The following is a 20,442-nucleotide window of genomic DNA, read 5'->3' as shown; positions in this document are numbered from 1 at the left end:
TTTTAAATCCTCTTATGTTTGGTTATGAAATGAAGGATGAGACATTGATACCTAAAAAAATACACATATTGCTACCGCCTCCAGACGATTTCGTTATGTGTTTTAATTGCAAAGCTTGTATAAGTGAGAAATCTTCTCCATGTGTAAAATATAAAGCTAAATGCATTTCTTTTTGTGCATGTCAGAAAGACAAAAAATGTAGAAATAAATATACATAATCTACTGTAAAATATACTTGTGTAAATAAATATTTTAACATAATTTATATAACATTCGACAAGTTCTACAATACCTGAAGAGAACATAGAAAACCTAACCATGAAAAATGACAATATATTTGAGCGGTGCAACGCGAGGTGCAACCCTGCGCAGTAAAAAGAGCACTATTGTTGATCGCAAAAAAGCAACTTCCAGAGAGCTCCGCTAATGGAAATCTATGTCAATTTGTAGAGTAAGTTTCAAAGAATTCCTACGTTTTTGAAATTTTCAAAAATGTTCAGTAGATCAAAAGTAATCAACGCTGAAAGTTAGTAAAAAACGTCAAATTTCCGACCTTCAAAAATTTATATCTTTTGAAATATACATTTTACGAAAATTTTACTAGAGACCTTTTCTTCTTAAAATGAGCCATATTTTCTAAAAAAAATTTGTCAGAATCGAAAAAACGACGTTTTCATAATTTGTTTAAACAATTGCAATTTAAACAATGTTGTACGCATTTTTCGAAAAATTAAGTTGTGGATTCAAATTCAGGGGCTCAAAATACATAATAATAGAGGGTTTTCAGCTTTGGCGGTCTTAGTGCATACGGGATCATACCCAGCCCCCGGACTACTCCTTTTTTCCAGAATTGACTAAAAATATCTTTCCGATTCTTTTTTGTATGATGTATCGCAAATTTACAAGAATATTAATTATTTTAACTATTTCGTTTAAAAATTCAGTTTGATTTTCTTTCTATAAGTCAATTTGTTTACGGAGTCTACTCACAATGTTTATCTGATGACTCTTCTCTATGTTCCCTTGTAAATTTACAAGAACTATTAATTATGTAAATAATTTAGATTAAAGAATTAAGAGTTTAGTCCTTTTTCTACAAATAGGCTCCATTTTTTAACATAATTTATTTTAAAATATCTTTGCGAAGATTTTTTCCTGTGATGCTTCGAAAATTGACAATTATTAACTGTTTAAACAGCGTAGATCAACATATTTAGAGCTTGGCTATTTTGCAAGGAAGAAGCTCAATTTTTTGTACGGATTGAACTAAGAATATCTTCCCAAATTGACAGTTTAACTATTTTTTTAATAATTGGTGCAATTTTTTACGAAGTGAACTAAGAATGTCTTTCGATGAGTATTTTCCACGATACTTGGTAATTTTATAATAATTATTAATTATTCAAACAATGTTCATAAACATATTCAGAGTTTGGGTATTTTTCCATTAATAAACACAATTTGTTTACGGAGTTAACAAAGATTGCGTTTGCGATTACTCATTCCTTAGTTGTTTTTAAAATTTTCAATAATTATTAATTATTTAAACAATTTACTTACAAAATTCAGAATTTGGCTATTTTCAACGAATACGGTCAGTTTCTTTAAAAATTTACTAAGAACGTCTTTCTTATTAATTTTATTAATCAAATTTTTCAAGACTTATTATTTAAACTACTTCCATAAGCAAATTAAGGGATTGTCCATTGTTCGAAGAAAAGGCTCAATTTTTTTTTTGCGGAATCAACAAAGAATGTATTTTCAATCATTTTTTCCTGTGATAATTTGCAAATTTACAATAATGACTTATTATTAAAATATTTTTTATAATAAATATATAAATTGGCTATTTTTTAGATCTTGAAACATTTGAAAATTTTAATTAAATTAATTTTCATAAGAAAATGTATGCATTATATATTTAATAAGAATTAAAAAAGAATTAAAACTTTATAATCGTAAAAACTTTCATCTTCATTAATTTCAGTGTTTTTTTTTTATTTTTCTTACTTTCTTCCAGTAATTGAATAATCTTTTCAATTGAATATTTTGCTTCATCAATGTAAAGCAGTGTAATTTGAAAAAAGAAGACAAAATTTTCAAAAAAAGAAAAGAATTCTTTTTTGGACAAATACTCAAAAAGAGGGCAGAAAAATGAGAAGGCAAACAAACAAATCCCCTTGCTTCTTTTTTGTATTTATTTCGTCTTTTTTACTTTTAGTAGTATTAAATCATAATAAAAAATATTTTTAAAAAATAATCACCATAGTAGGAACAGCAACGAAACCACGATTCTCTCTATACCTGAGATCTGAAAATCAAGAGAGGATCAAAAGGCCAACCCATTATAAATATAGCTAAAATATTCGGTGACGGTCAAAAGATCCATTAAATTTAATGGATCTTTTTACAGATAAAAGTTTGTTACTTCCATTGGTTCAGTCATTTTTCTGATTTTAACGAAAATAGTTATGAAAGATTTGGAGGTATTTGTTTTCAAGAGGCTAGTTTTCGCTTTATCTTTTTACTTCCAATATGTTGATGATACCTTCTTATGTGTTCATCTAGAAAAGTTGCAGATAGTTTCTATGCATTTAATATTTTTCATCAAAAACTTCAATTTATCCATGAAATAGAAAAAAATATTCTAGTAGAATTTTAGATTGCTTTTCTGCTTATCGTTTTGAAAACAGAGTTTCCGCAATCAAAAACTCAATTGACGGAGCTCAAGGTTTGTCCAATATTTCATTTCACAAAAAAAATTGCATCTCGGTTTTTAAGAAAAAATACCGATTTATGGATTTTTTGTACACTTGAAAAATACCTGTTCGCAAGTAGATAAGCAGGAGTTGTTCTAATTACAGATTATGTTACTAATACTGATAGGAGCTGTAATGAATTTTCTTAACAGATTCTTGGGCCTCTCTAGACCTCATCATTCCTTGTAATTATTAAAACGTGACAAAAGGGGGAGGGTCGGTAAGGCCGGTTTTTGGCCTAATTTATTTTAGGACCAAAAAATCTGAAAAAATCATGGTAGTTTCTTATAAGTATCCCGAGTCGATTGCAGGCTAAACGGACTACCCTCCACCCCCCAGCCACCCCCACCCCCCCTACAAATATAGGAAACACCACTACCCACCAACTGTATTTTCGAGAGATTTGACACTCTTAAACATGTATTCTGAGGTTAGCTCGGATTTACTATGGTTTTCTGTGTCGCCGAATACAAATCTGGCGTCCTTTGACATTTATCGCGTCAGGTTCAAGGTCATTGGAAGGTCAAATCGAGAGAAAACGGTAAAAAAATCCAAAAAAATACGTTATAAGTTTTTGGAGTCGCTAATTACGAATCTGGCATCCGTTGAACTCTATCGCTTCAGGTTCAAGGTTATTTGAAGGTCATTTGAAGGTCAAATCGAGAAAAAACGGTAAAAAATAAAAAAAATATGTTATAGGTTTTTGGGGTCGCTGATTACGAACCTGGTGCCCACTGACCTTTATCGCGTCAGGTTCAAGGTCTTTTCTCGATTTGACCTTCAAATGACCTTCAAATGACCTTGAAACTGAAGCGATAGAGTTCAACGGATAGTAAACCCGAGCTAACCTCAGAATACATGTTTAAGAGTGTCAAATCTCTCGAAAATACAGTTGGTGGGTACTGGTGTTTCCTATATTTGTAGGGGTGGCTGGGGGGTGGAGGGTAGTCCGTTTAGCGTGCAATCGACTCGGGATACTTATAAGATACTACCATGATTTTTTCAGATTTTTTGGTCCAAAAATAAATTAGGCCAAAAGCCGGCCTTACCGACCCTCCCCCTTTAACATTTTACAATTTTACCCAGTTCCTCCTTCAAATTCTATATTATTTAGAATTTCTTAGAGCCGCAGGGAATTTTTTAAAAGTTTTTGAATTTCAAGCTGGGAGAAAAATTTAAATTTTTCTATATTACGCTATTAATCTGTATAGCTTTAGAAATAATTTTGGTCTCTTTTCTCTAAAAGTGTTTCTACGGATTTTCCTATTGCTACCACAAAAAATCGAAAATCTTCGACTTTGGAACTGCTGCTCAGAAAATTGTACTTTCAAATAATTGCAGAGGCAAGAATGTAGTGAAAAAATAGAAAATTTTGATATGTTCCTAAACATTTTTGGAATGTAGGGGTGTTTTTAAATATTTAAAAATATTGTTCTGGTTGATAATTTGAAATGTTTTAGCTGATACTGGCAAAATCTGACGCCAAAATGAACTCAAAAAAACTTCATCGCTGTGGCGCATCTGAAACCTGCTCCAAATCTACCAGTATATTTTCAAGAAATTTTAAAACGCACATTTGAAAAGTGCAAATTTTTGACTGGCAATGGTAGAACTTTATGCTAAATGCCGTATACAAAATGTGTAAGTCTGTATGTATAATTGGAACTGATTTACAAACAGAAGACGGATTTTATAATAATTACTATCTAGTTTATTATATTATGTAATTAAAATTATTTTGAATATTTTAAGGTTCTTTCAATTCCATGTGCTATACCTTGAATTCTGAAAATTCCTTGAGTTTCAAGTGCTTTAGAATTAGGCAAATAATGCTAAACAATTTAGAATAATTAACAGAATGCAGGGAGTTCGAAAAATTCTTTAAAAGTATTGTGTATTCAAGGAATCCAGGCAGCTTAGAATATTTACAGATTTCAGGGAATTCGAAAAAGTTCAAAAATTTTAGAGCATTCAAGTAATTTAGTTATTTTTAGTAATTGTGAGAATTCAAGGAATTTTAGGAATTTAAATCATGCAATGGATTAAAGACTTAAGAGAATTTAAAGGATTTATTAAATTCTGCGAATGTATCCAATTCGGTAAATTCAGAGAATTAAGAAAATTAAAAACAAATTTAATTCTGGGAACTCAGAATTCAGGAATTTTAGAGAATTCAGAATTTTCAGAAAATTCAGAAATTTCATAGAATTTCGGGAATTCAATTAATTCAAAAAAAATGCCAGGAAATCGGAAAAGATGAGGATTTAGGAAATTCAATGAATTTAGATCATTTGAGAAATTCAAGAAATTCAGTGAATTGAACAAATTCAAGGAATTCACATGATTTAAAGAATACAGTGCACTAAAAAAGTTCAGAGAAAACAAGGAATTAAGAAAATTTAAAGAATTCAGAGTCTTCAAGGAATTCAGAGAATTCAAAGTATTCAGAGAATTTAAAGAGTTCAAGAAAATCGGAGAATTCATGAATGTTTAGGGAATTCAAAGAATTCAGAGAGTTAAAGGAATTCAAATCATTTCGAGAATTTAAAGAGTTTGGAGAATTTAAGGAATTCAGAGAATTTAGAGATTTCCAGGTATTTAGATACTTTAGAGAATTCAAGGAGTTAAGAAAATTCACATAATTCATGGAATTCATAGAAATAAGTGAATTTAGAGAATTTAGAAAAATCGAAGAATTCAAGGAATCTAGCGAATTAAAGGAACTTAAAGCATTCTAGGAATTCAGATAATTTAGAAAATTCACATAATTTGTACAGTTCAGATAATTTAGAAAATTCAGAGAATTTAAGGAATATTGAGAATTCAAGGAATTTAGAGAATTTCATGCATTTCTTAGAATTCAAGGAATTCAGAGAATCAAGAGAATTGAAGAAAATCGGAGAATTCAAAGAATTCAGGGAATTCAAAGATTTCATGGAAATAAACGAATCAATAGAATTCAGAGGATGTAAGGAGTTCAGAAAAATGACAGAATTTAGAGAATGCAAGAAATTTAGAGAATGTAAGAAGCTTATAGAATTCAAGAAGTGCAATAAATTCAAAGAGTGCAGGGAATCTCGGAATATAGTGAATTCAGAGAAATAATGGATTTCAGTACGTTTATCAAATTTAGTGAATTCAGGAATCTTGAAAATATTCAAGGAATTCAGAAAACTCAGAATATTTAGGGGTATTAAAAAATTAAGAGAAATCATGGAGAATTTCATGAATTATTTCAAGTATTAAGGGTATTCAGAGAATAAAGGTAGTCAAATTGAGGGAATTCAGCTTATTTAAGTAATTTAGAAAATTCAGAAAATCTAAAAGAAATTCAATGTGTATTCGAAATAATTTAAATAATAATATACTAAACCAGAGAGTATTAATTACTGAACCTTTCTATTGTTGCCACGTATCCGTAATAAAAAAAGTTATAATAAAAAAAAAAATCCGTAATAAAAAAAAAGTTTTAACTATTGAATTACGTAAAGAGTTTTTTTCAAAATGTCCCCACCTCATACGTAACATTGTTTTTTAATATGTTGCTATACCCCTTTCCTGAAGTATTATTTTATAAAAAGTTGTAAAGTTTAGGAATAAAATAATAGCAGGTATCGGAAATTAAAAGAGCACGAAATAAAAAAATGTAACAATTTATTCAATTAAATAAATAATAAAAGTACTATTTCCTTTAAAATAAAAATGAGAAACTTAGATGTTTCATCACGAAAAATTGTCTTCTGATTAAATGCATGCAAAAGATTCTTCGGAGCACCAATACTGATGAGTTAAAAAAATAGGTCTTTGGGTTTTTGGAAACACGTAAAAGGATAATTGCCACATATGAGACAGTAAACTTTTCTATCAAGAAGAATAATTTTCCACAAAATATATAAAATTTTTAATAATTAAAAATAACAAAGACAAATTTTTCACCAGAAATGGAATAATAAAATCTTTAGTTGAAAATAAATATTTAATTAAAAACAAGTCAAACAATAATAAAATTATCATGATTTCTAAGATTTTTCAAATTTCTAAAATTATTAAAATTTCTTAGATGTTCCAAATTTCTAAGATTATCAAACTTTCTAAAATTACCAAAATGGTCTAAATTTCTAAGATAATGAAAATTAGGAAAATTATTAAAATTCCTGAATGTTATAAAATATTCAAACTCTATCAAATTTCCAAATTTAATCTAATCTGCATCAAATGGAAAAAAAATTTCAAATTCTTAAAATGAAGATAATGTTTCAATTTTTTTGTAAGATTTCAATTTTTAACATTTGTAGCATTTTTTAAATGTCCAAAACTTATACAATAACTACAATTTTCATAATTAAAAAAAAATTATTTCTAAAATGTAAAAAATTTGTAATATTTCAGAAATGTTTAAAATGTTAAAAATTTTTATTACTTATATTTACTATAGGTTTTCAAAAATTTTCAAAAGTTTCTCAATTTATACGGAAATAGAAATAACGTTTCCAAAATTCCTCCTCATGAGCAGAAATCATACCGTGTCACAGAAAAGTTTACGATCTCTTTCAATCTCTTTTTAACTATTGAAAAAAAATTTACTCAAATGAAGTTCCAGTCGTTTTCTTTTCTAAAACTCCGTATTATGGTAAAAGAATTTCAAGAGATATGGAATTTTTTTCTCTCGTAAAAAAAAAAATTTTCACACAAACAATAATTATAAACAATATTCATATTACAATTTTTGAACACTTAAGAAATTAAGATAATTTTAGAAATGTGTATGACATAAGAAATTTTGAAAATATACGGAAATTTCGATGATTCAAAAATTTTTGTAAAGTTTCGGCACCATGATTTTCGAGGCGTGGGGATCATTTCACTCAAAATGCGTGCTCCCAGATGTATCATGTTTGATCTTTTGCGTATGAAGGCACTTTTTACTTTTTGAAAGTAGAATTTAAACCCCGCTTCATAGGAACAAAAAAGGCTGAAATCATGCTTGTCATATAAAAATTCATTTTTTTTCACTAATCTTCTTATCAAGATGTCCGAGGCACCATAATTATTATATTTAAGGGCCCGGCTGACCAAAGAAGGTCACTACCACTTCAGAAGGCGCCGCTCGTTAGTGTGGTGCTGATGACTTTAAAATTTCTAAACTCACACAATTTTGTTGTCCATACGTCAAAAGTGATTTCCGAAACGCGACCAAACTACATCCAAAAGATTGATAAAACAAGATTTTGGAAAAAATAAAAATTTGTTGTTCAACGTGGTTAGATATCCAATTTTAAACTCCCAATATCTTTTTGACTTTTTCCGTCCAAACGACAACAGTTGTTCTCCAAAAATTAATAAACGATGACCCAACGATTCTATTAAACAAACGTTGGATATTTAATTGTTGGTATGCTCACTTCACAAACATGGAGAATGTGTTAGTTAAAGCCGAAGGAGCTTTAACTAAAAGGAATTCACAATCATCAAATTAGAGTTTTTTAAAAAGAAACACAAAATACCTTTTTTTCATTTTTCTACTGAGTTAATCGGCAAAAGTATTTTTTTTAGGAATGTTTTTAATCTTTTATACAATTTAACTCGCTCAGCCTAGACTTCAATATCTCTTGATCAAATAAACGTATCGGGATTAATTTTTTTCAACTATAGCTGAAAGTCTCACAAGAATGAATATTGTGAAATTAATAAGGTTGCGGCGCTTTTCTCATGTTTTTTAAAGACTTAGAAGTTTCATGGTTATACTCGCAATTACCACAATAAATATTGTCTTTAATATATCAAAATTTAAGTAATCCGGTTAATTTTATGGACTTGTACAATGGACAAAGAGTTGTTAGAGTTTATTGTTACCACTTTCGCCAAAACTTAACTTCTGAAAATTTGAAATGGGACACAATGTTTTGTGACTGCTCGTACTTAGACTCTTGAGTGGCAGGGTGAGTCAATTTTGGTTCTTCGCAAGTATAGTTCAGTTTCGTTACTGCAACATGATTAAGTAATCAAAGTGGCTCTAGTGATTCAAAAATACTTAATTATTAATATTCTTTATAATAGAGTTTCAAGAAGATTTATATTTGGTTGGAAGTTGAATAAATTAAATTTTAGGTCATAAGCTGCAATCTAACATTGTTCATGCAAGTACGCTGGATTCAATGATGACAGAAAAAGACGAACAGTTTTTGCTTTACCAAAGACAAAAAGGCTGACCAGACTATATTTAAATGTTTATTTTATTTCTTCAAGCTAAACTGTCTTTGTTCTAAAATACTTATAGCATCGAAATTACTGCTACACATAAAACTTTAGGTCCTAGAGTTTCTTGTGTAGTCAATTTTGAGTCCTGAGGCTTAGAGCTCTATTCTGGCAACCCTTCCCTTCAATGTGTACCTGTAACATTGGAAATGAACGTCAACATTGCAGATTCCATAACTATGATGACGATTTAAAAAATTTGAATTATTGGGACCAATTTGTTGGTCTGGAAGAATGGAATTGCTCTTAACCCTGGCAAAACTCAGACAATTGTCTTTCGACCTAAATCGTCCATATTGCTTAAAACACTAGCATCATTTTTGCCTTTTTGTATCGAGAGCCTCAGTTTCCCTTTCTCGGAAGTGGTTAAAAATCTAGGACATTTCCAGAACCGTACCTTGTCCTAGAAGAGATAGGTACGGAGCATTTCGAGGAAACTTGCAAAATACTACAAGAATTCTATAGAAATAAGGACTCTGTATCTGCCACCACTACGATACTTTTAAGAGACTAATTTTACTTCACTTTAGTTATTTAGAACACTGTTAAAAATTTCTGTTGTGATTTCACAATAAATGTAATGGAAGTTTATTACCTAAAAGTATTGTAATTTTACAATATATGAAATTGTACCGTCACAATACAGTATTGTGAGATTACAACAAATGTTTTTTAATTTCACAATATCAAAAAAAATCTGCATCACAATACATGTGTTGTAAAATTATATTACATGTATTGTGAAATCAAAACAGAAATTGTTAACAGTGTATATATAATACTTTGGTAAAGTTGGAAACTTATACAATATTGGGAAAAATTGTCTTTTAAACTTTTAATCTTTCATATTCAATTTTACATTTTCTTCAGAATTGAATTCATATGTAGATTCGAATAAAAACAATTTGTAATTACAAAATATATTTGATAGAAATCTGAAAAATTTAATAAACTCATTTTTCACAAGTTTTTCGCGCAATATAGACTTAATTAAGAAATAGAATGAAAAATTGAAAGTTTGGGAAATACGCTTTTCATCTGAAAGCAAAAACAGAAGTTGGTATTTTCGCGGTAACTTTTAGAATGTCTTGATTTTCGTTTCTATACCCCGAAATGATATAATCTACAGCAGAAACTTACAGTTTGATAACAATCAATAATTTGTATGCAAAATGCTGTCAAAATCACTAACATAACCTATACGAATACACATAGCTTACGAAAGGATTACATGTGTTTTTGTAGGTTATGTAAGAGATTTTAACAGGATTTTTCATAAAAAATATCGATTATTTTTAAACTTTAAATTTCTGATGCATATTATATTATTTCGAAGTATAAAAATAAAAATCAAGACGTTCTAAAAGTTTCTACGAAAATACCAACTTCTGTTTTTGCTTTCAGATGAAAAACATATTTCCCTAAATTTCAATTTTTTTTTTTGTTTCTGAGTAAATTATTGTACTCTGATATTGCACAAAATAAAAAGCATACTTTCTGTTGATACATATAGTATGGCGCTGCTGCGCAGCGGCAGATAGGCTAAGCTTTCAATTCACAATACGTGTATTATAATTTCACTTCACAAAACCAAAATTGTAAGTTTACATTAAATTTTATATTGTGATGCATTGTAAAATGGCAAACATTTTTTACAGTGTACATAAAGATTTTTCATACATAAATAAGAAAATTTGGTTTATACTGCTTTTCAGGATAAAGCTTCTGAATATTGATTTAACCTCCTCTAATTTGTAAACAGAGGCGTAGAAAATGCAGTTTTTAAATTTTTTTAAACAGAATATGTAAGTTCCAAAAGTTATTTAGTATAAACGGTGCCCGTCTATAGAACAAACTACCATTCGATATTTAAAATGCTCATTCCAATTATCACTTCAAAAATCTTTTATTTAAATCTATCAGGCCTCACAGTCCCTATGGGATAAAATATAGGGACCAAAGTGTCTTTTTTGTCACGTACATAGGGTACTTTTTTCGCGTTCAAAGGCTAACGAAATTAGAATAAATTCATAAGCCAACATTTTTTTAATCAAACAAATTACATTAATTGCCGCAAAATTTAAATGAAGTTGCATCAGTTTCTAACAAATGCGAAGAATTCGATGAAATTCATAAGAATTAAGATGAATTTAAAAAATGCAAAAGAAATGAAAACAATTTCAAATAATGAAGAAAATATATTGAATTCAGTAACTCTGAAATGAGCTTACAATTAGACAAATTAAAGGGAATTAAAAAGAATTTTTGAAAAGCCTATGAATTCGAGATTAGGTTAAAAGAATTTAGGATCAATTAAATAAAAACTTTTGAAAATTGCAAAAAATGCATGTAATTTAAAGAATAAAGTAAGTTTAGAAGAATTTAAGTAAATTAAACAAATTCCAATGACTAAAAAAAACACCATAATTTATAAATTCCGAAGAATTTGAATAATTTTGAAAATCCAAAAAATTCGATTGATTACAATAAATTTTGAGTGAATTTAGAGAATTTTAAAGCAAAAGAACAATTAGATAAAATTGATTTAAAAAATCAAGTTGAATTAAAAAAATTAAGGGAATTAAAAACCATATGAAAAAATTTATTGAATTGAGTAGAATTGAACGAATTTAAAAGAATTCAGGATCAGTTAATAAGAATTAAGAGCAAATTCTAAATGAATTGCAACAAAGTTTTCGAAAATTTCCTCAAATCTTTGAAACCCTGCGAAATCCCTCTGTTCCTCTGAATAAGGTCTTTGAAGTTCATTAAAAAATTAAAATACCTTAAAATTATGAAGACCATTTGGAATTCCTTAAAATGGTTTAAATCTTTGGGAAATGACTTGAAACTTTTTAAAATAGCCTACAATATTTTGGTCTTTTAAATTGCTTCAAACTATTAAAACCGATACACAAAATTCTGAATATGGTTTAGAAGTTCCTTAAATATTTTAAATTTCTTTAAATCCCTTACATTTTTTAATAACTCTGGAAAATTCGTAAGTATTTTTTAAACAGCTTAAAATAAAAAAAATAAATTCTGAAGAATTCAAGATAAATTAATAAAAATTCAGGGTAAATTCCAAAAACTAATGTTAAAACTTTTAAGATCTTTAAAACCCTACAAAATACCTCAGTTCTCTTGAATAAATTCTTTGAAAATCACTAAAATAATAATAAATCCGAAGAAATTCCAAGAAATCTGGTGGTTTGATAAAAATTTACTAAAATACATTGAGAGCATTTAAAGATCCCTTAAAATAATTGAAATTCTCGGAAACCTTATAAAATTCCGTGAAATCTTTCAAAATTTCGTAAAACCTTATAGGTCTTATAAATCGTTCCAAATCTTCCCAATTTGTAGGAATTTATTTACCCTAAAATATTTCAACACCTTTTAAATGCTTTCAAATTATTGAAATAAATGAAAAAATCCTTGGCATATTTTAAGATTCCCTAGAATATTAAAATTCCTTGACATTCTTTAAATCTCTTGAAAATACCTAGAAGTTTGAAAAGATGTTATTAACTGTTTTAAATAGTTTGACCATTTTATCAATCGATTCAAAGGATCAATTTAATAAAAATTTAAAAAATAACAAAATGGATTGAATTAGGATTGAGTAAATTTAAAAGAATTCAAATAATTGAAAAAAATCGAAAGAATTTCTAAAAATTCAGGATAAATTAATAATAATTTAAGGTGTGATTTCTTTGAAGTCCTCTAAATATGATAAAATACTGTAAAATTCTATGATGATATTTCTTGAAATCCTGGAAAATGTATTAACAATTTGAATAGTTTTTTGTTAACAAATTATTCATGTTCTTACTTCAATTTTCTAACAAATTGTTGAATTTTAAAATCAAAGAGGCTAATTTTCTACAAAAAAGATCCATTTTCATCAAACAATATAACAGTTGATATTTCTACCAAAAAATTAAAAAAGATAACGAAAAAGTTACTTTACAACCCAAAAGTGGAATTTTCCTGCAAAATGATGCATTTTTTTACAAAGTAGTATAACTTCTAACCAAGTTGTGAAATTTTTAACAAAAGAAAAGTTGAATTCTTATCAAAAAATAATAGTTGATATTTCAACGAAAAAATATTTTAATTGCAAACTGGAAACAGTTAAAATAACTAAAAAAAATAACGACTTTTTAATGAAACTCAAGAAAGATGAAATTTATTATCAAAATAATAAATTTGCGAACCGAAAATACGATGTTTCAACAAAATAGTTAAAATAATAATGGTAATAGATTTTTTAGCCAACAAAACGTTTAACCAAATAATAAAATTGTAATCGACAGATATTTTTAATTTTCTAACACTTTTTTAAATTGATGTATTAATTTTAATTAAGATGAATTCTAAATCAAAATTTACAATCAAACAGTTGAATTTGCAAGTATATCGATAATAATAATCTTATTATTTATAATATTTAACATTTTTAAAATAATAATAAATTTTGCAGAAAGCGTGGAGCTTATTAACGATATTTTCAATAATAATTAATTAAATTTAATAATATCTTGTTATTTGTTTCGGCAAAATGAAAACATGTAGATATAAATTTGATTAAAAAAGAAAGAAAAATAAGTGTATCCTGGCATCGAATAGTTCCTGTATTATTATCTACAAGGGTATATTTTATAATATAGATAAAATAAATTAAGTAGTGAAAAATTATAGGTATTTTTTTATCACAATGAGTTTTAAATATGATATGTTGGTGAACTTGACGACGGTGACACGAAAACAAGTGAAAGCTTAATGTAAATTTTCTGTTTTCCAAATGCGACGCAAAAAATTTCACATCAAAGGTTTCCTGTGTTCTTTTCATTTTCAATAACGCTAAAAATGCTACAAAATCGTGTTATTTATTGACCTATTCTATTTGTCGTATTTAATATTTCTGCAACCTTATTTTAAATAATATATACCTTATAGTGCCCTAAATAAATTCATATTTTTTCACGAAGTAATTAATTATTTGTTGATTTTGTATTAATGAATATTTTTAAGAATTGAATAAGTACGTGTCTACTAATCTTCAGTGGTTCGATTTTCTTAAGTTAAATGATTTAAACTTCACTAATCATAGAATTAGTAATAGTTTACCAATCTAAATTTAGGAACATAACAAATGAGTAAATATTTTTTACGAGTACTTGAAAATTATTTTATGTATATTTATGTGTTTGGTATAGTTTTGAAGAGTAAGATATTTTTTATTTTACGATTTTAAAAAATTTTTTTGAAAACCTTTTGACTTTGAATCAAAATTTTATTAAAATAACTTACATTATATTATATTAAATCATATTACTTACTATTGCTAGTAGAATTGGACAAACTTCAAATTTTCAAATTTATTCATGAATTTCAAGCAGAAAAAAGTGTTGTCTACTATAAAAGATGGCTTTTCAAAAAATACTTGAATTTTCAAGCGAAAAAGATAAATTCCTAAAAAAAAGTATCATAGTTTATATTAAAATCTAAAATATGAAATTTATTTCTTTGAAAGAATTTTATAACTAAAAAGAGGAGTTTTCAACAAATAACGATTTTTCACTAAAGAAATAAATTAAAGTTTATCAAAATTGTTGAACCTTCAATCCAAAAGACGAATTTTCTCTACAAAAGTTGAATTTTCAAATAAAAAATATGACTTTACAACGAAAAATTTAATTGCCACGAAATTGATCTACTTTCAACTAACAAAAATCAAATTTCAAACCCAGAAAATTATTTTTTCTTTTGTAACAAAAAGGAAGAATCTTCAACTCTAAAAGATCAATCTTAGAAATAGGCTTTTCCACTGTACACTTAAAATTTCAATTACAGATGAATTTTCAACTAAAAACATAAATCTTTATAAAAATTATTTCCTAACAACCTGATTCAATTGAATCTTTCAAACAAAATAGTCGAACCCTCAAGCAAAGAATATTAATTTTTAACCGAAAAGTAGGATCATCATTAACAAAATGAAATTTCTACTAAAATAGATTATTTTTGAAATCAAAAATATCAATGTTGAAAAATACAGTTTATTTTTCTACTTAAAAAGATTTCAATTAAATTTTTTATCGAAAAAGACGAATTATTAACAAAAATAGAGGACTTTTTAACAGATCAAATTTTTCTTAGAATAGAGAAATTTTCATTTAAAAACATTATATCTGGTTAAATTTGTATTAAAAAAAGATTTCAGTTGACTCTTTAAGGTCAAAGTATGAATTTTGTAACAAAAAAGAAGAATTGGAAGTTTAATCCAGATAGAAAAATTTTTTCATACAAAAAGGATGAATTTTTAAGAAAATATTTGATTTCTCTGACAAATAGTTGTTTTTTTATCCATCAAAGAGATAATTCCTGCTGAAGGGTGAATATTAAAATCAAAAAGAAAAACTTTTGAAAAGGAGTTAAATTTTCAAACGGCCAGTTGCATTTTATTTAAGAAAAATGAAATTTCTTCTAAAACAGATGAATTTTGGAAAAAAACTTTAAATAATGATAAAAATTGCATCCAAAGAAGATTCCAGCTCACTTTCAAACACAAAAAGGAGAATTGTAAACAATAAGTTAATTTTCCATTAAATACTCGCATTTTTAACCAAAAAATACAACTTTTTAACAACTTTTTTAAAGTTTCAACCAAACACTTGCATTTTTGTCCAAGAAAAATTTAAATTCTATTAAAACAGGAGAAATTTTTAATCAAAAAAACAAATTAAAAAAAAAATTTGTACATGAGTGAAGTACCCCTTCCGTAAAAAATCGTTATAAAATGTCTTGACCCCCCCCCCCCTTCTATATTGAGCTGTAACGTTATTTAATTACGGTCCCTTATTTGTAAGGTAATAAAAAGGAGAATGAAGATTTTTATTTTTGCAAGACAAAGAAGAAACTACAAGGAATTGGAAAATGATTTTTCAAGAATTGTGTAAACCCTAGGAAGTAGTCTATTTTTAGAATGTATACATTAAAATAATAAGTACATGATAACAGGGAATTATCTTTTATAGTGGGAAGACAAATCTTTTTTATTTACGAATGTCGCTTATTTTCGATTTTCACAAATCTGCCAAATTCATTACCCGCATAGGACCTTAAATATTTCAAAATTCACATTTTTCTTTTGAGTCTGAAGTTTGAACTTTTACGAAAAACAAAGAATACCTTTTGGGCAATACTAATACTGTAAGAAATTCCATTGTTTTAGAAATATGACATTGGTCCTGATCATAATGAAAATCGCCTAAGACATCAAAAATAAATAACTTTAAGAAATGTATCAGCGTTGTCTGGGTGTACAGTTGGTTAAGATAGTTGAAATAATATTACTTTAAAATATAGGAGTGGATTTATTTATTGCCAAGTATAACAGAATTATAGAATAAACTGTATGCATTATTGAAATTCTTATACGTTTACCAGATGAACTAAGTCAGAATCATACAGTAGAATATGAAGTTTATTGCTATATGTAATTCAAGAGCAGGAGGATGTGCATATAATGAGATTAAGAGTTTTACAGATAAGTACTGAACCAGATAATACCAAAACTGATCTAAATATTGAGGACACATCTATAGTTATGCAAGGATAATTCTAAATTAACATCTATGAAAACAGTACATCCTATACCTACACAAATCATCCTTGAATACACAGAAAGCTTTGATGATTAATAGAAAGATTGATGTTGAGAAATTCGGATGACAAAACCTTACGTTTGTACCAGGCGACAGTCTGAGTAGAGACATCATAATGCAAACAAATAAAATCGACTAATGATTTAAGCTTTATGCTGAAACATCTAGGGCTTTACTAGTAGACACTTTGTTTGTTCGCTTAACGATGTGGTGACTATGGTCGGAGTTTTGCTATTGTCAATTATTTAAAGATTCTTTTCTCCCTTGCCTAATCGTTTATCAAACTTTTTCTAAAGTTCATCTTGCTGTCGCTATTGCATTGGAGAATCTTGTTTTCTATTCTAAACGGGCTGCATTTAAAATTCTTTAACTATTGTGGATACACAGTTGGCTCATTGAACCCAGTTAGGGGTAAAACCCTGCCAACGTACTAGGACACCCATCCATCTGGTGTTAGAGCTATCTGAAGTTTGTACCACAACGACCGGGTTATTAGGATTGCGCAAGATTTGAAAATCCTCAGGAAATAGTATTGCCTTATAAACATGAACGCCATCTCTTATAAAACATTGGGATTGTACATTCTTATTAAATTTCACATTAATAGGACCCACTTTCGCAATTAATTTTCGGAGAGGTATTCCACGAGACAAGCATATATAAACTTTCTCTATGACATTAGGTATCCCTTCCTCATCGCTATGCGCCCATTTAGGAGTTTGAAGAGCAGGAATGTGTCTTAGATATCCAGCTTCAATATGAATGGCATTCTGAATAACTACATAAACGCGGCTATTTTCAGGAAGAGATATAGGTTGGGCTGGTGATTCGCCTTCATGTCCATTTTCCATTCCATCTAGTTTTGTAAAAACAAAAAGCAATTTATTTACTTTTTGTTCACTTGAAAAATATCTGTTAGTAATCTGAGAATCGGGAGGATCCGGCGTCGTGAATTATGTTGGAAATTTTAAAAGTAAATAAAGTATTATATGATATAGTTTCTGACGTTCATTACGACGCCGTTTCCGACTTGGTTTCAGATGCTACATCATTAGTGGATCTTTTCATTTCAATTACACATAAGAAATATACGTCTTCAAATAAAAAGATGCTAACTCATGGAGACCAAGTGAAAAGTTGCTACTTCATTGAGAGCGCTGATGTTCCCAATAAAATTTGTTTGGGATTTTAAGGATATTAAGAGTTTGCCACGCGAGTTAGCACCTTTTTATTCCTTTTGTCCGAGATGGAATCTTTATAATGAGGCACCTCAACAGTTTAATAACTATGATTTTTTAAATACTTTTAAGGAATCATTTGTGAAAAAAATTTGTATAAAATAAATGCATATTATGTTGGGATAAATTTGATGCAGAAAACATGTTTCAAAATAAGTTCAGAAATTCAGGAAGAAGGTATTTAATCAGTTAAATTACAAAATTCACAACAAACTTTGACTTGACTTTCATAATCATCTGACATTTTTTTATAGAAATTTGAACTGTTTCACCACATAAGTATATACACTAAAATGTTCAAAACAGTAATTTTATTTCGCGATACAAATTTATTTCCAAATATTTCTAACGATTAACGTTAAAAGAGAACATTTTCATTATAAATCATTTTTCAATAATGGGAAATAATTATATGCTTAGCATTTTGTTACCACACTATAATTTGTAAAATTTGTCACATTTACAAGGAGATAAAAACAACTAAAATATGGACAAAAACTTAAAATATCTAAATTTACTTAAATATAGAATCACTTAAATCTTGAAGAGATAAAAAATGTAGAACAGAATGTAGATTTCTTAAGATTTAGAAAACATAAGATTTTTAAGAATTTTGAAAGGTTTTAAGACTCAAATTTATCTAAGATTCGTCAAAAAATATCAAATGATTTTATTATTATGTCAAATAAATTTTAAGAGAAAAATGAAAAAAATCTCAGAGCATTTAAATTAATTTTCTTAAATGTCGAAAAAGAAAGTTAAAGATTGTAGAGACAATTTTTTGAACAATAAAAAATATTATAAAAAAAAGTCAAAAAAGTTTGAAAGAATATGGTTAACAAGAAGAAGTTTAAAAAGATTTTAAAAATAATTTTAAATTTGGAAGGGTTTGAAAAAATCTTTAAAAAATGTAGACTAAGCAATATTTGGAAGAAGAAGCTTCTTAAAAATTTTGAAGGGTTTTAAGTGAATAACATTTTTTTTTAATTCCTGGGAAACTTTCAACTGATATTTTTACTTAAAAATTCATTTTAACGGACAATTGAAAAGATTTCAAACGGTTGCAAACGATTTCCTGAAGCTTGGAAAAAGAAGGTAGAATATTTCAAGCAAAATGTTTTAATTTTGCAAAAACTTGTACACATTTCAAAATTTTTTTAAAAAACTGTACATTTTGTAAGATCTGAAATACGGAATTTGAGGCTTTTTAAGAATTTTGAAAAATTTGAATATAAAAAACTTTTCCTGAAATTCCTGGGAAAATTTAAAACAATTTTTCATTTTGAAAATTTCAGAAATTTCGATCTGTTTCAGTTGAGGATTTAATTAGTTTATTAAAAAGTCATATTTTTAATTAATGAAGCTCATATTGATTTAAATTAAAAATTTTGTTATTGAAACATGAACAGTCACATTTTTCGTGTAGAATTCATCTTCTTTGGTTGAAAATATTAAGAGTTTCTTGAAAATTCGTATTTTTAGGGCATTTTTTTAAGCATTTACTATTTTTTTAGTTTGTCTTTTTGGATTAAGTCACCAAAATTTTATTTAAAATGAATACCTTTTTTAATTAAAACATCAACCAATACATTTTTCATTCGGAATTCATATTTTTGGTTAAAAATACAAATACTTGATAAATCATGAAATATATTGTTAAAAATTTATTTTGGTCTTAGTTAAAAAAATAATCTGAGTGAAAATTAATATTTTTTGGTGGAGGATTTGAAACTGTTCTTTTTCGGATGAATTGAACTTTTTATTTTTATTATTGTTAAAAAATCAATCTTCTGGATAAAAACTATTTTGTAGAAATTAGTTGTTAAAAATTTAATATTTTGGTTAATAAGATTAACTGTTTTGTTGAAATTTTGATTTAACGTATCTAAAAACGTCAACGAAATTTCAAAATTTGTATAGGAATATAAGAAAAATTATATTTATCTAAGCTGAAAAATAAATAAACTGAAAAAATAAATTTGTATTCGAAAGTTAGATTTTTATTAAAAATTATTTTTCTCCTTACATCTAAAAAGCAAACGCGCGCGATTGATGATGCTAATTACTTAAAAAAGGTTCTTCAATTTCACAAAAAAGTTTTTAGGAACCTGCAGACATAATCATTATCAAAATGTTTCTTAAAGTGATTTTCCACAAATCTTTTGTTTATATTAAAAAAAAAAACAACAAAAAAATAAATCCTCAAAAATATACTTGAATGTCTAATGCTTGAGGAAAGGCTACCAGTTTCGAAAAATTTCGTATAACTTTTATTACAAGGTTCAAGAAAAATTGTTCGTAATAAACGTTATATGGAATTTATAGAAATTTATGGTCAATTTTAAAGCATAAGAAATTGAAATAAACTTTCCAAAATTTATTTTTTTCTTGTAGATGTGCATTGCAATTTTTGAAAAATTTTTAGGAATAATTTTGTAGATTTGGTAATGAGTTGATGCCTAAAATGTAAAATGATGATTTTTGTAGAAAAGTAATTTGATTTTAAAGCGAACTTAT

The sequence above is a fragment of the Belonocnema kinseyi genome, chromosome 3 (assembly GCF_010883055.1).
Source record: "Belonocnema kinseyi isolate 2016_QV_RU_SX_M_011 chromosome 3, B_treatae_v1, whole genome shotgun sequence".
Lineage (NCBI taxonomy): Eukaryota > Metazoa > Arthropoda > Insecta > Hymenoptera > Cynipidae > Belonocnema > Belonocnema kinseyi.
The sequence above is the reverse complement of the archived record's forward strand: the minus strand, read 5'-3'. Positions refer to the sequence as shown.